Here is a 13,118-nt window from a genome sequence, read left to right as displayed (position 1 = left end):
AAAATTTTTTTTTTTAAACTCAGTAGTTTTTGCAGCCTGTTTCTGGCCTATAGAATTTGGTGTTTCCAATGCCTGTTTTTTTTTGTCTTTTTTTGTTGTTGTTCTTCATTTTGTCTCTGTCACTTTTAGCTGGTAGTGTTTTTCCCAGCACAGGTCTGTAAAGTCCTTGGTTCTTCTATGGATCTTTTGGAATTTGCTCCTTCACATTATATTCATATCCACAAATGTCTTTGAGGTTAGTCCTTTTCTACTTTGGGTTTCTGATGAGGCTACTGAGGGAATTATACTCTTAAGCTTATTAAAGCCCTGTTGTTTGACTGAATGGTTCTCTATAATAACACCTTGGATCTTTCACTGGTCTTACAAAGACTTTTAAAAATTTTACTTTCAGCTTCATCTTTAGACAGTGTTATCCTAGGAATGCTCTGGATTTGACCTTTACCCAGAGGCCATTTCTTAATTTTATCATTATTTGCCCTCTGGAGGGGCTAGAAATGGATAAAGAAATCCAGTTACATGCATGCAATAGAATACTAGTAAGTAATAAAAAGGAACAAAGTATTGACACACTCATCAACCTGGGTAGATCTCAACATGGTGATGCTGAGTGAAAGAAGCCAGAACACCCCCCCCCCAGAAGTGTATACTGTCTGCATTTATATAACCTCATAGAAAATGCAATAAATCTACAGTGACAGAAACCACATCAGTGGTCTCCTAGGGATGGATGGTGGGCAGTGGCGGGAAGGGGTAGATTACAAAGGAGCAGGAGGAAATTTTGGGAAGTGGTTGGTTGTGGCCATGGTTTCTTCAGTGAAAAACTAGGCTAAAACTTATCAAGTTGTACAGTTCCATCCTTTTATTTTCTTATTTTTTTCCATCTTAATGTTGAAATGTGTCTCTTATAAGTAACATTTTAGCTGGATCTTCTAAAATCCAGTCTGATTATCCGTATCTTTCACTGGGAATGCTGCTTATATGCTCTCTCATATTTGTTTTTTCCTTTTTACTTTCTTCTGGATTAATCAGGCATTTTTATTGTTCCATTTATATTCTCTTATAATTCGAACGTAAGTAGTATTTCTATGTTTTTTTAATAGTTACACTAAAAATAATAGTGGCTACGACTTAATGTAAGGTTTGCTATGTACTAGTTACTGTTCTGGATGATTTACATACAGCTCATTTAATCCTCACAAACCCCCTGTGAGATAGATACTATTATTGTCTCAGTTTGACAGGTGGGGAAACAGGTGGCATGGGGAGGTTATGTAATCTGCACAATGGCACACAGCTATGAAGTAGTAGATCTGTTCTAGTCCTGCATTACCGACATAGTGGGCTTTTAGAATTCATGATGTTAACCAGAACAAATATGTAGTCTCTCAGAACCTGCTTATGTAATTTAGCAAGTTAATTGGCATATTTATCCTCCTTCTGAAAAATATAAGGACCTTATATTCTTTAAACTTTGATCACTCCTCTCCCAGCTTGTATGCTTTTATTGTTGTATATTTTACTTTAAACCTATATGGTGTTAATTTTTAGATAGCCAGTCATTTAAAGTAACCTATTTTCTGTTTTATTTTTTCTTCTTGTCTCCTTGCATCTCAGATATTTTTCTGCCTGGGATCATTTTATTATAGCTTGAATAATATCTCTTTGTTGCTGACAAATCTGTTTTTGTTTATCTGAAAAGTATGTTGTTGTGTTTTTCTCCCCCCACCCCAGAGCCCCCCGATTGACAGTTCCTTTCTTTAAGCACATTTGAACTATCATTTAAGTGTTTTCTGGCTTCTGTTGGTGCTGTTGAAGTCACCTTGCATACTAGTTATCATTTTTGTGTAGATAATCTGTCTTGTTCTCCAGTTTAGCAATCACATGTGCCTAGCAGTGGGTTTTTCTTATGTATCTTGGTTAGGATTTAACTCTATGACTCTGAGGATTGGGATCTTTCTTCTTTATATCTCTAATTCTCATTTCTTCCCTCCACACTCTCTTCTTCCTCCTCACTTTTTCCTTTACAGTTTTAAACCATATTATTTTGTGTTTTCAGTCTGTTTCTCTCTGTTGCATTTCAATCACTTCAAGTCTTTTTCCAGTTTCCCAGTTCTCTTTGCGGCTGTGTCTAATTGCTGTTAAAGCCATCAGTTCAGTGTTTAATTTTAGTTGTTTATTTATTTACATATCTATGTATGTATGTATTTATTTAAGTAGGCTTTACTAGAGCCCATTGTGGGGCTTGAACTCACAACCCTGAGAACAAGACCTAAGCTGAGATCAAAAGTTGGGTGCTTAACTGACTGAGCCACCCAGGTGCCCCTAATTTTAATTATTTAACAGCTTTATTGGGATATATAATTCATATACCATTCAGTTCTCCTGTTTAGAGAGTAAAGTTTATGGTGTTTGATATATTACATTAATTTATTTAAACTGTGGTAATATGTCTGTATTTTAAAATTCGTCATGTCAACCATCTTAATTGTACAATTCAGTGGCATTAATTGCATTCACACTACTATGCAACCATCTCCACTCTCTATTACCAAAACCGTTTCATCACTCCCAATAGAAACTCTGTAACCGGTCAGCAGTAACTCTCCATCTTCCCCCTGACCAGCCCCTGGTAACCTCTGATCTACTTCCTGTCTCTGAATTTGCTTATTTCAGGTTATTCATTTGAGTGGACTCACACAATATTTATCCTTTGTGGCTGGCTTATTTAATTAAGTGTGATGTTTTCAAGGTTTTCTGTGTTGTAGCAGGTAATGGATCTTCTTTTTTTTTTTTTTTTTTTTTGGCTGAATAATATTCCATTGTGTATATATCTACCACATGTTGCTTATCCATTCATTTGTCGATGGATACTTGGGCTGTTTCTACCTTTTGGCAGTTGTGAGTCATGCTGCAATGAACAATGACATACAGGCATTTGTTTGCGTCCCTGCTTTCAATTCCTTTGGGTACATACCTACAAGTGGAATTGCTGGACTATATGGTAATTATATTTTTAGCCTTTTGAGGAACTGCCACGCTTTTTTCAAAAGCAGATGCACCATTTTCCATTCTGTGAAATAATAAGAAATAACGTATATTGGTCTTTGCCTCTAGTCCCTGACTCAGGGCTCCTGAAATCTTTGTAAGTAGAGGTGCTAGGAGAATCTTTTGTTCTAACATTCAGTCTTTTTTTTTTTTTAAGATTTTATTTATTTATCTGAGAGAGGGGAGAGTGTGAGAGAGAGTGCATGCAAGCAGTGGGGTGGAGAGGGAGAAGCAGACTCCCCGCTGAGCAGGGAGCCCAGTGTGGGCTCAATCTCAGCCCCCTGAGATCATCTAACACTTCATCTTTGATCACAGTTCTCAGCACAGACATCCTACAACCTTTGTAATTTCCCAAGTCCTAAGAGCACTAGGAGCATCTTTTGTTCTACTGTTTGGATTTGACCACAGTTTCTGACACTGGGCTTTTAAATCCCTTGAAATTTCCTATGGGGTAGGAGTGTCTTTTATTTTAATGAGGTGACTCTGAGTGGGCTCCTCAGTGGCTCCTAGATGGAGGCTGGTCTCCAGAAAGACCAAGCCATGATTAGAAGCTTAGAATTTTCAGGCCCAACCTCCATTCTCTAGAGAGAAGAAAGAGGCTGGAACTGGAGTTAGTAATTGATCAAGCTGACACGGTGAAAGCTCCATAAAAGTAGTATGGGAGCCTCCAAGTGGATGAAGACATCCATTCGGTGGCATGGTTACATACCCTAACTCCGTGTGCTTGGGGCCGTCTCAGGCCTGGGCCCTGTGTGTCTCTTTATCTTTATCATCTGTATCCTTTATCATATCTTTTATCATATTAATAAACTGGTACACATAAGTGTTGCCCAGAGTTCTGTGAGCTCTTCTGGCAGATAAACCAGTCCAAGGGGAAGGAAGTCAGGGGAACCTCTGCTTTGTTTTTGTTTTTGTTTTGAACCTCTGCTTTTATAGCCAAGCCAGACAGAAGTTATGGGTAACCTGGGGACTACTCCCCGCTCCCATCCCCCACCTTCCTTCTGGTAACCATTAGTTCTCCATAGTTAGGAGTTTGTTTCTTGGTTTGTTTTTCTTTTTTCTCCTTAGTAAAGTTTTGTTTCTTAAATTTCACTTATGAGTGACATTGTATGGTATTTGTCTGTGTCTGACTTTTTTCACTTAGCATTGGACTCTCTAGCTCCATTCATCCATGTTGTTGCAAATGGCAAGATTTCATTCTTTATGGCTGAGTAATATTCCTGTGTGTGTGTGTGTATGTATAAATATACCTATATACATGCATATTTATGCACAACATATATACACACATACGTCGTCTTTATCCATTTATCTATTGAAGTACTTGGGCTGCTTTCATAATCTGGCTTTTGCAAATCATGCTGCAACAACCAGACATAGGGGTGCATATATCCTTTCAAATTAGTGTTTTTGTATTCTTTGGGTAAAAACCCAGGAGTGTGATTACTGGATCATAGAGTAGTTCTATTCTTAACTTTTTGAGGAACTTCTACACTATTTTCTATAGTGGCTGCACCAGTTTGCATTCCCACCAGCAGTGCAAGAGGGTTCCCGTTTCTCTGCACCCTTGTCAACACCTGTTGTTTGTTCTGTTTTTGATTTTAGCCATTCTGACAGGTGTGAGGTGATATCTTATTGTGGTTTTGATTTGTGTTTCCCTGATGATGAGTGGGGTTGAGTATCTTTTCATGTGTCTGTTGGCCATATGTCATCTTTGGAGAAATGTCTGTGTCTTCTGTGTCCATTTTTAATTGGATTATTATTATTTTTTTGGATGTTGAGTTGTGTATCTTTTTTATATATTTTGGATACTAACCCTTTATCACCTATGTCACTTGCCAAGAAGTTGTGGGCAACTTGGGGACCACTTCTTGGGATGGTCATCTGAAATAGGGGCAACCTTGTGGGACTAAGCCCTTAAGCTGTCAGATCTGACACTGTCTTCAGGTAGGTAGGAGGAGACCCAGCTGAAAAAACCCTTACATATCTGGTGTCAGAGTATTGTGAGTATGGTAGTAGTGTGAGAGTAAAGGATAGACCCATAGGAAGACTGGGTCTTTACATTCCCACAGCAAGGTACAAGAGTTTTAATTTCTTTACATCCTTGGCACTTGCTAATTGTTCATCATCTTTTTATAGCCATCCTCGTGGGTGTGAAGTAGTATCTTACTGTGGTTTTGGTTTATATTTGTCTAATGACTGATGATGATAAGCACCTTCTTTGTGCTTATTGGACATTTGTATATCTTCTTTGGAGAAATATATATTCAGATCTTCTATTTATTAATTGGGTTATTTATCTTTTTAATATTGAGTTGTAAGAGCTCTTTATATATTCTGGATACAAGTCCCTTTTCAGATACATGATTTTCAAGTACTTTCTTTATTTTGGAGGTTAAGTTTCCCTTTTTTGATCGTGTCCTCTGAACCACAAAAGTTTTGAATTTTGATGAAGTCTTATTTATCTGTTTTTTGTTTTATTGTTTGTGCTTTGGTGTTCTAAGAAACCATTTTCCATCTTAAGGTTACAAAGATTTATTTCTATGTTTTCTTCTAAAGTTTTTATAGTTATATTTCTCATATTTGAGTCTATATTCCATTTCAGTTGATTTTTGTGTATGGTGTAAGGAGGAAGTCTAACTTCATTCTTTTGCAAGTGGATATCTAATTGTCCCAGAACTATTTGTTGAAAAAACTGTTGTTTCCTCTATTGAATTGTCTTGACTCCTTTGTTAAAAATGGACAGTTGTGGGATGCCTGGGTGGCTCAGTGGGTTAAGCCTCTGCCTTCAGCCCAGGTCATGATCTTGGGGTCCTGGGATTGAGCCCCGCATCAGACTCTCTGCTCAGGAGGGAGCCTGCTTCCCCCTCTCTCTGCCTGTCTCTCTACCTACTTGTGATCTCTCTCTCTGTGTCAAATAAATAAATAAAAATCTTTAAAAAAAATTGGCAATTGTAAATATTTATTTTTAGACTTTTCTGTTCATATCCTTATGTAAATATTACACTATCTTGATTTTCCTACCTTTGGAGTGAATTTTGAAATTAAGAAGTACGAATCTTCCAAGTTTGTTCTTTTCCAAGGTTGTTTTGGCTTTTCTGGGTTCCCTGCATTTCCATACGCATTTTAGGATCAGCCTATCAATTTCTGCAGAAAAACCCCCAAATCCCCCAAATCCCCAAAAAACCCAGCTGGGTTTTTGATAGGGAAATAAGTTGAGTCCGTAGATCCATTTGGTGAGCATCACGATCTCAACTTTGTTGAGATTCCATTGTTCATTCCATGAACATGGAATGTCCTTCAATTTATTTTGGTAATCTTGCTGCAATTTTGCTGAACTAGTCTACTAGTTCTAATAGATTTTGGTGGATTTATTAGGATCTTCTTTATGTAAGATCCTGTCATATGCAAATAGAGATAATTTTACTTCTTGCTTTCCAATCTTGATGGCATCTATTTCTTTTTCTTCCCTAATTGCCCTGGCTAGAACCTCCAATACAGAGTTGAGTAAAAGTTGTAGGAGTGAATATCATTGTCTTTTTTTTTTTTTTTAAAGGAAACATTCAGTCTTTTACCTTAAGTTATGATATTAACTGTAGGTTTTTTTTGTAGATGCCCTTTATCATGTTAACTCCATTGAAGATCTGGTCCCCTTCTAGTGAGCAACACATTTTTTAAAAAAATCCAGTTATATAGGCTAGAAACCCACTAGCTTTGTCCTTGTCAAATACCTTCTCACTCATCCTCCATATTCAATGTATCAGAATAATTTGATTGATTTATCGAAATTGTCTTTAAAAACTAGGTATTTCTTTCTGTCTCAACTATCATTATCTTGAAATTCTCACCTTTTTTTTTTTTTCCCCCTCACTAGGTAACTCCCATTCCTCCAGACCATACTTCATATATTCTATCTTCAGGGAAACCTTTACAAATCACCAAAGTAAACTTGTTCCTTACACTGTATGCTCTGGTAGCATTTATCATAGCTTACAATTACTACAAGTCTGTGTACTGCTCTATGGCCAGTGCTCAATACTAAGAAGATTTAATAAATATTTATGGAACGAATGAACCAGTGAAAATGGGATAATTTATGTGGAAATGCTTTTAAAATGAAAATTGCTAGAGAAACATTTTGATCTCAACATTTAGAATAACGGTGATTAGTTTATTGAATTTACAATTTTTTGCTTGGGTGTAGAGAAATTCTAAGTTCTGGTGGTATTTAAGTGTGGATCACCTTGGATAGACTCACTTATTACTGATTAGGTTTTGTTTACTTGGATTATGGAATTAGTAGAACAGTAACAAAGTGTATGGTAAGATCTTTCTAGAAAACACTGTAATCCTTCCTAAATGACACCTTCTTGGTAATTATCACATTTGGTTTAAGATTTCACTTAGCACAGAACGGGTTGCAGAAAGCCAGACCCTCGTATATATTCAAGTAAAGGTGATGACTTTCTTCACAATAGAGCAGAGATGAAATAGCTCCCACATTTGTTATTCTGAATGGAGCCTTGGGATGAAATTCCAAGCAGCAGAATGCCACTTAACATTCTGCATGCTAGTTTGCTCTTTAGTAGTATAATTGTAAAATGAGGCAATAAAACCAGAGAGGATATAATATTTATACCTGTGCAGGCACTTCACATGATAAAATGTCACATGGGACTGTTTACTCCATGCTGGTTATTTGGATAATGCCCCACCTGCCTGGTGACAGGAGGTGCTGAGTCTTGCATAAATCTTGAAAAGAAGGTTAGGGTTAATATAGTGAATTTTTCAGGAGGAAAAAAGAATACATCATATGGGATAATAGTAATGGCTACTCTTTGAGCACTGTTTTTGTGTCAGCACCATACTGGGTCCTTGGGGACGGAGAGGGACAAAAGAGGAGAGAATTAATAACAGGGAGTAGCTTCCATGTGTCAGTTACTCTGCTACACGCTGTACTTACAATATATCTAAACCTTATAACAACTCTGCCAGGTAGGTGGTGTTATCCCCATGTATATGTGACTGACTCTTATTTATCTCATAAAAAAAAAATTCTAATGACCTCATTGGAGTTCTGTTATAATTATCGTGTTTAAACTTCGGGGGTGTGTGTGTGTGTGTGTATAATTTTTTATTTTTTTTTTAGTTTAAGTAGCCTTTTTTTGAGACAAAAAAAAAATTAATGAGAAGAGACAAAGAAACATCAAAGAGCTTTTTCCTCTGATTGCTGTGTTAGAACTTTTGCCTGAAAATAGGTTACATTCCTTCTGTTTTCAGCTGAATCCTCATTAACTTTACATTTTAATGATGTCCAGGGCAAATTACACCATTTATGGTCAGTGCCTTAAAGGGATGCTTAAAGGGGACTTAAATTTTTTTTTTTTCCTTAAAATGGTGGATGCATTTACTCAGAATATAAATTGATGTGGAATTCTTTAAATAACAACTCGTTGGATTTCCATTTCCAGCTATTATAACAACTTAATTCAGAGAAAATTATTTTCAGCTTAAAGTAAATTAATCATTGAAGAGAATTTTTATAATATTTGGAAGTATGTAACTGAAACTAACGTCCTACATTTATGTTTGAAAACAGTTTCAGTTTCTCATTTACTTGGATTTAAATTCAATTTTACTGCTTAGCTTTAGAAATAATTCATAGGTGGTAGATGCTCAATAGGAATAAATGAAGACAGCTTCTCCCAGTTATGAAAAAAGCAAGGGTGATTGAAATGCTAATATGTTGATAGACAGATTGTATTTGCACAAGAATGAGGGGATATGCTGTAAGGTGGAACTCTTCACAGGATTCCAAATTATTCAATTTAAAAGAACAATATGAACTACAGAGCCGTGCTTTCATTGTAAGCTTTGAATGCTTAATTATTATTAGATGATAAATTAGAATAAAGTGTCATGTTGTGTCAAATACTGTTTATTTCCTTAACAGTAATTTGATAAGTGGATTAAGGGAACTTGGCCTATCTGTTGAGAGAACTGTAATTATAGGAATGCCCATCCGATGTCAGGTATTTTGTAAGGTTTGTACTCTTGTTTTCTTAAATGTGTTTAATTGAATCCCTTCTGTGTGCTAGGCAATGGGCTCATGTCCCTGTTAAGGCTTTTTTGAACGCAAGGAGAGGAATTTCACTAAAACTGCCTCCTGAAGGGCAGGGATGGAGGTGGAGGGAATCTGTTGTAGAAGGAAGATCAGGAAGCAAAATGCAGCTGGGGTTCCTGAGGACAAACTAGAAATGGAAAGTAATGGATCCTGTGACTCTGTCTCTTTCATTGTGGCTTTGCTCATTCTGCCCGCCACCCCCTCCCCGGGCTCCCTTGGTTCACTACTTATCTTGATACAGTTCACATTGATGTCTTCAGCCTATATGATCTTTCAAACCTGGATTCCCATGGCTAACAGACATTTTTGTGTTTGTTAACAGCACAGAGCATGTGGCTCAGCCCAGACCTTGGATGATCCCTGCGGTCACCCAGGTGTTACGTTGCACTGCCTTTTCTGGGGGGCCTCGGGTGAATGGAGAGTGGAATGTAACTGAGTGGATAAGACATGGCCTTTGCCTGTGTGTATCCTTTCGTGAAGATAATGCACATAAAAATGCTAATTTCTATTTAATGTGCAGAGGACTTCCCTGTAAATAAAAATGTCTGAACTATCTTAGTCATCTGCCGTGTTTGGAAACTGAGGAAGTGGAGAGAGGTTTTGGGGGATACCATTGAGGGTAGATGGCATGATTTTCTTTTGGAATGATATTTCTGAGGTAGGACTCCCTAAGGGTCCAAATCATTAGTTGGATCCTTCTTGCAACTATGAAGGAAACCAAGTTCACAAAGAAAAATAAAACTTCTTAGTGTGCAGCACTGAATGCTTGGCAGAAATATTTAATATAGTTTGAGGAAATTTTGCAGTGTTTGAGTTTGGTCCATTGTGGCTAATGACTCTTGCTTGTCAGCATTTCAATTTTCTATTTTTTAAAGATTTTATTTACTTATTTGACAGAGACACAGCGAGAGAAGGAACACAAGCAGGGGGGAATGGAAGAGGGAGAAGCAGACTTCCCGCTGAGCAGGCAGCCTGCTGTGGGGCTTGATCCCAGGACCCCGGATCATGACCTGAGCCAAAGGCAGATGCTTAACTCCCGACCCACCCAGAGGCCCCAACATTTCAATTTTCTAGTGACCTCATTAAAATACTGGTAGATTCTGCATTTGCTCCTCAGCTCTATCATCATCATCATCTTGCTGCTTTTGTAACTGAGCATGGAAATGGAGCAAAACTCCAGGGGTAGATAAGAGTGTGGATAGGACATCTGTTGAGTTTCTAGTTGCTTTATACACACACACACATACATATGCACGTGTGGTATTTTATTCTTCTTAGAGCCCATAAGATAAGAATTACTGTCTCTGTTTTACAGCTGTTGCAATGCAAGGGACAGAGCGATGAAGTAAGTAACTTGCCCTAAGGTGATAGAGCTACTAGTAGTGGATCAGTGATGTGATTCTGGCATGTTTCTTCCCACTGTACTGTGCTGCCTCCAAACACACCCCTGTGCTTGTGATATCTGTTCAAGGATCGTGGTTCCCTTGTGTTCTGGGATGTTCAGCTTCTCTGATGGAACAAGGTTTTGTGTCTGTGTGGTTATAAAAACATAAGTTTAGGTACAGCCATTTATAAGCTGTGTGATGATAGGCTGTGTGAGTTAGCTCTTTATTTTTTAACCTGTAAAATGGGGCTGCCGTAGGGGCTTGGTATGAAGAATAAAGGAGCTAGTACAGTTTTTGTCACATGTGTTTCTGTAATGCAGATTCACTCGTAGCCAGTTCGTAAAGAGAGGAAGGGTGTCAAATAATGTAGAAGTTGCATTGGTTTGTCTATACCCCCAAGTTACATTAGATGAATTCAAAGTAGATTAACACTGTTTTTCTTGATATTTATCTTTGAGTAGATTTTCAACTTTAAGTTTTGTCTTTTTTTTTTTTTGGAAGATCTTCAGGAAGAGAGGTTTTGATTTTGAGGTTTGGAATGAGATTGGCATTGGTAGGGTAAGGACTCCTGAAATCATGCTTGCAGACTTTTTTTTTTTTTAATAGAAATTACATAGCTTTGAAAAATAATTTAAAAATAGTATTTCAGTTTTCAGAAAAGATATATATGTATGTATGTATGTATGTTTCTGTCCATATTTTTACCCCTAGATAGAAGAATATGGTTGCTTCTGGGTTGTGGTGATCCAATAAGACTATTTTGAAGTTGTGTTCTCTCCTCCTTTAACTTGACCTGGTTTGTTGAAAATGCTCAGTCCTTTTAGGAGCAAGCAAGGGCGGCTAATGGAATATCTTTGTTGAGTGTTGAGACACTCGTGTCTGTACATGCATTGGGGTAGTGTATCACTTTGATTATTTTAATTACAGAAAATATAGTAATATGGGAAGAAAACAACATGCATAATATGAGAACTACAGGCTCTATACTGAGTTTGGAGTTTAAATCCTGGCCCATCAATGGCCAATAAACTGACTTGAGTAAGGCAGTAATTTTTTTGGATCTCTGTTTTTCTCACCAATAATGCAGAATTATCCCCATCTGCCTCACAGGGTTCTTTTGAGAATTTGATGGCATTAGAAATTTAATGATAGAAGTATCCTGAGTGCCTCCCTCGTAGTAGCTTTTTAATAAATGTTTAGTAAGGGAACCAGAGAAGATCACAGAAATGTAGTTTAACCTGTTTTGTGCCATTAATACTCCAAATAATTTTATATTGTTACTATTTTTTAAGAGGTAGATTTATTTATCTTAGAGCACGAGCAGGAGGGGCCGAGGGAGAGGGAGAGAGAATGCCAAGCCGACTGTGCTGTGCCCCCCAGGTGCCCCATGTTGTTACTGCTTTTGTAATACGTCACTGTCACATGAAACAGAAATGGAACTTCTTCTAAGAAAAAGTCTGGTGAATTTCGCAATGTGAATAACTACTTGTAAGACAGCATTAAAAATTATTGAAAAAGGAGTGTACACGTCTCTGTAAAATTTTGTTATAATGCAGTAGTATTTTAGCATTTTCTCAAATTTGAAATGAATAGTGTGTTATATTAAGTCAGTTAAAAAACTCCTATTATATGAAATATTTAAAAAACAGACCAAAAGTACAATATATTTTACCTGCCTAGTTAGCTTTTGGGCCACTTTTCTTTGGAAATAATATTTTATATCCTCTCCTTTTAATTACAAACAAACAAAATGTATTAGCTCTTTTTTTTTAAAACCATGTTTTTCCTCTTTATAATTTTATTTGAAAAAATAAATTTGGTTACTTTTTTTCCTCTCACAGGCGGCCAAGACTAGTGAGTAAAACACCCATAGCTAATTTGCATGAGCTTGGTTACACTGTTAACGCCCAGATTTCCTTTAGTCCTGTTAATTCGTATGTGAACCCAGGGGCATTATTGCCCATTAGTCTTTCCTCAGTTATTTTGTGAAAGTCGGAATTGATGTGTAAGTGTTGTGCACTCTTTGGAGACCCAGTGCCTTGGACTTACAGGGGTGAATTTTGTTCACAGCTGGCATAAAACAAAGTATCATAATCTTCTAGTGCCTTGTTTATGTAATTGTCTGTAAAATTTCTGGTTCAGCAAAGGCTTTTTATTATCCTCAAAACTTAACCTACAATGTGCCAAGAGTCAAGAAGAAATAATAGTAAATGCTACACACCTACTGTGTGTCAGACACTCTGCTGGGTACTTTATAAATAGGAACTTTAATCCTTGTAACTCTGCAAAATGGAGCATATTGGTCATTTATTTGATGGAGGCTGGGAAAACTGCCCCAGTCGCATGGCTTTTTCCAGGCTTCATAGCTGGACCTCTCCCCACTTTTATATTCTGTATTCATGCAATCCCAATGGCTCTAGTGGAAATCAGAATGTATTTTGATAGAAAGTTAGTGATTGCCTTCTACTTAGGTACCGCCCCCCCCACCAACTGGAATAAATGAAGTGTGTTGTAGAGGAGTGGCAGAAAGATACTTAGATTTTCTTCCATGTTTCATGAAAACT

General features: G+C 37.2%; 1 protein-coding gene across 7 annotated transcripts in view; it reads left to right on the top strand.

Moving 5' to 3' along the window:
• Positions 1-13,118, top strand: part of DENND1A (DENN domain containing 1A) — a 496,671-nt gene that overhangs the window by 70,307 nt on the left and 413,246 nt on the right. The gene's annotated exons all lie outside the window — the stretch shown is intronic.

This window comes from Lontra canadensis, unplaced genomic scaffold, assembly GCF_010015895.1.
Source record: "Lontra canadensis isolate GAN:19392208 unplaced genomic scaffold, GSC_riverotter_1.0 scaffold30, whole genome shotgun sequence".
Taxonomy (NCBI): domain Eukaryota; kingdom Metazoa; phylum Chordata; class Mammalia; order Carnivora; family Mustelidae; genus Lontra; species Lontra canadensis.
This window is presented reverse-complemented; position numbering and strand designations above follow the sequence as displayed.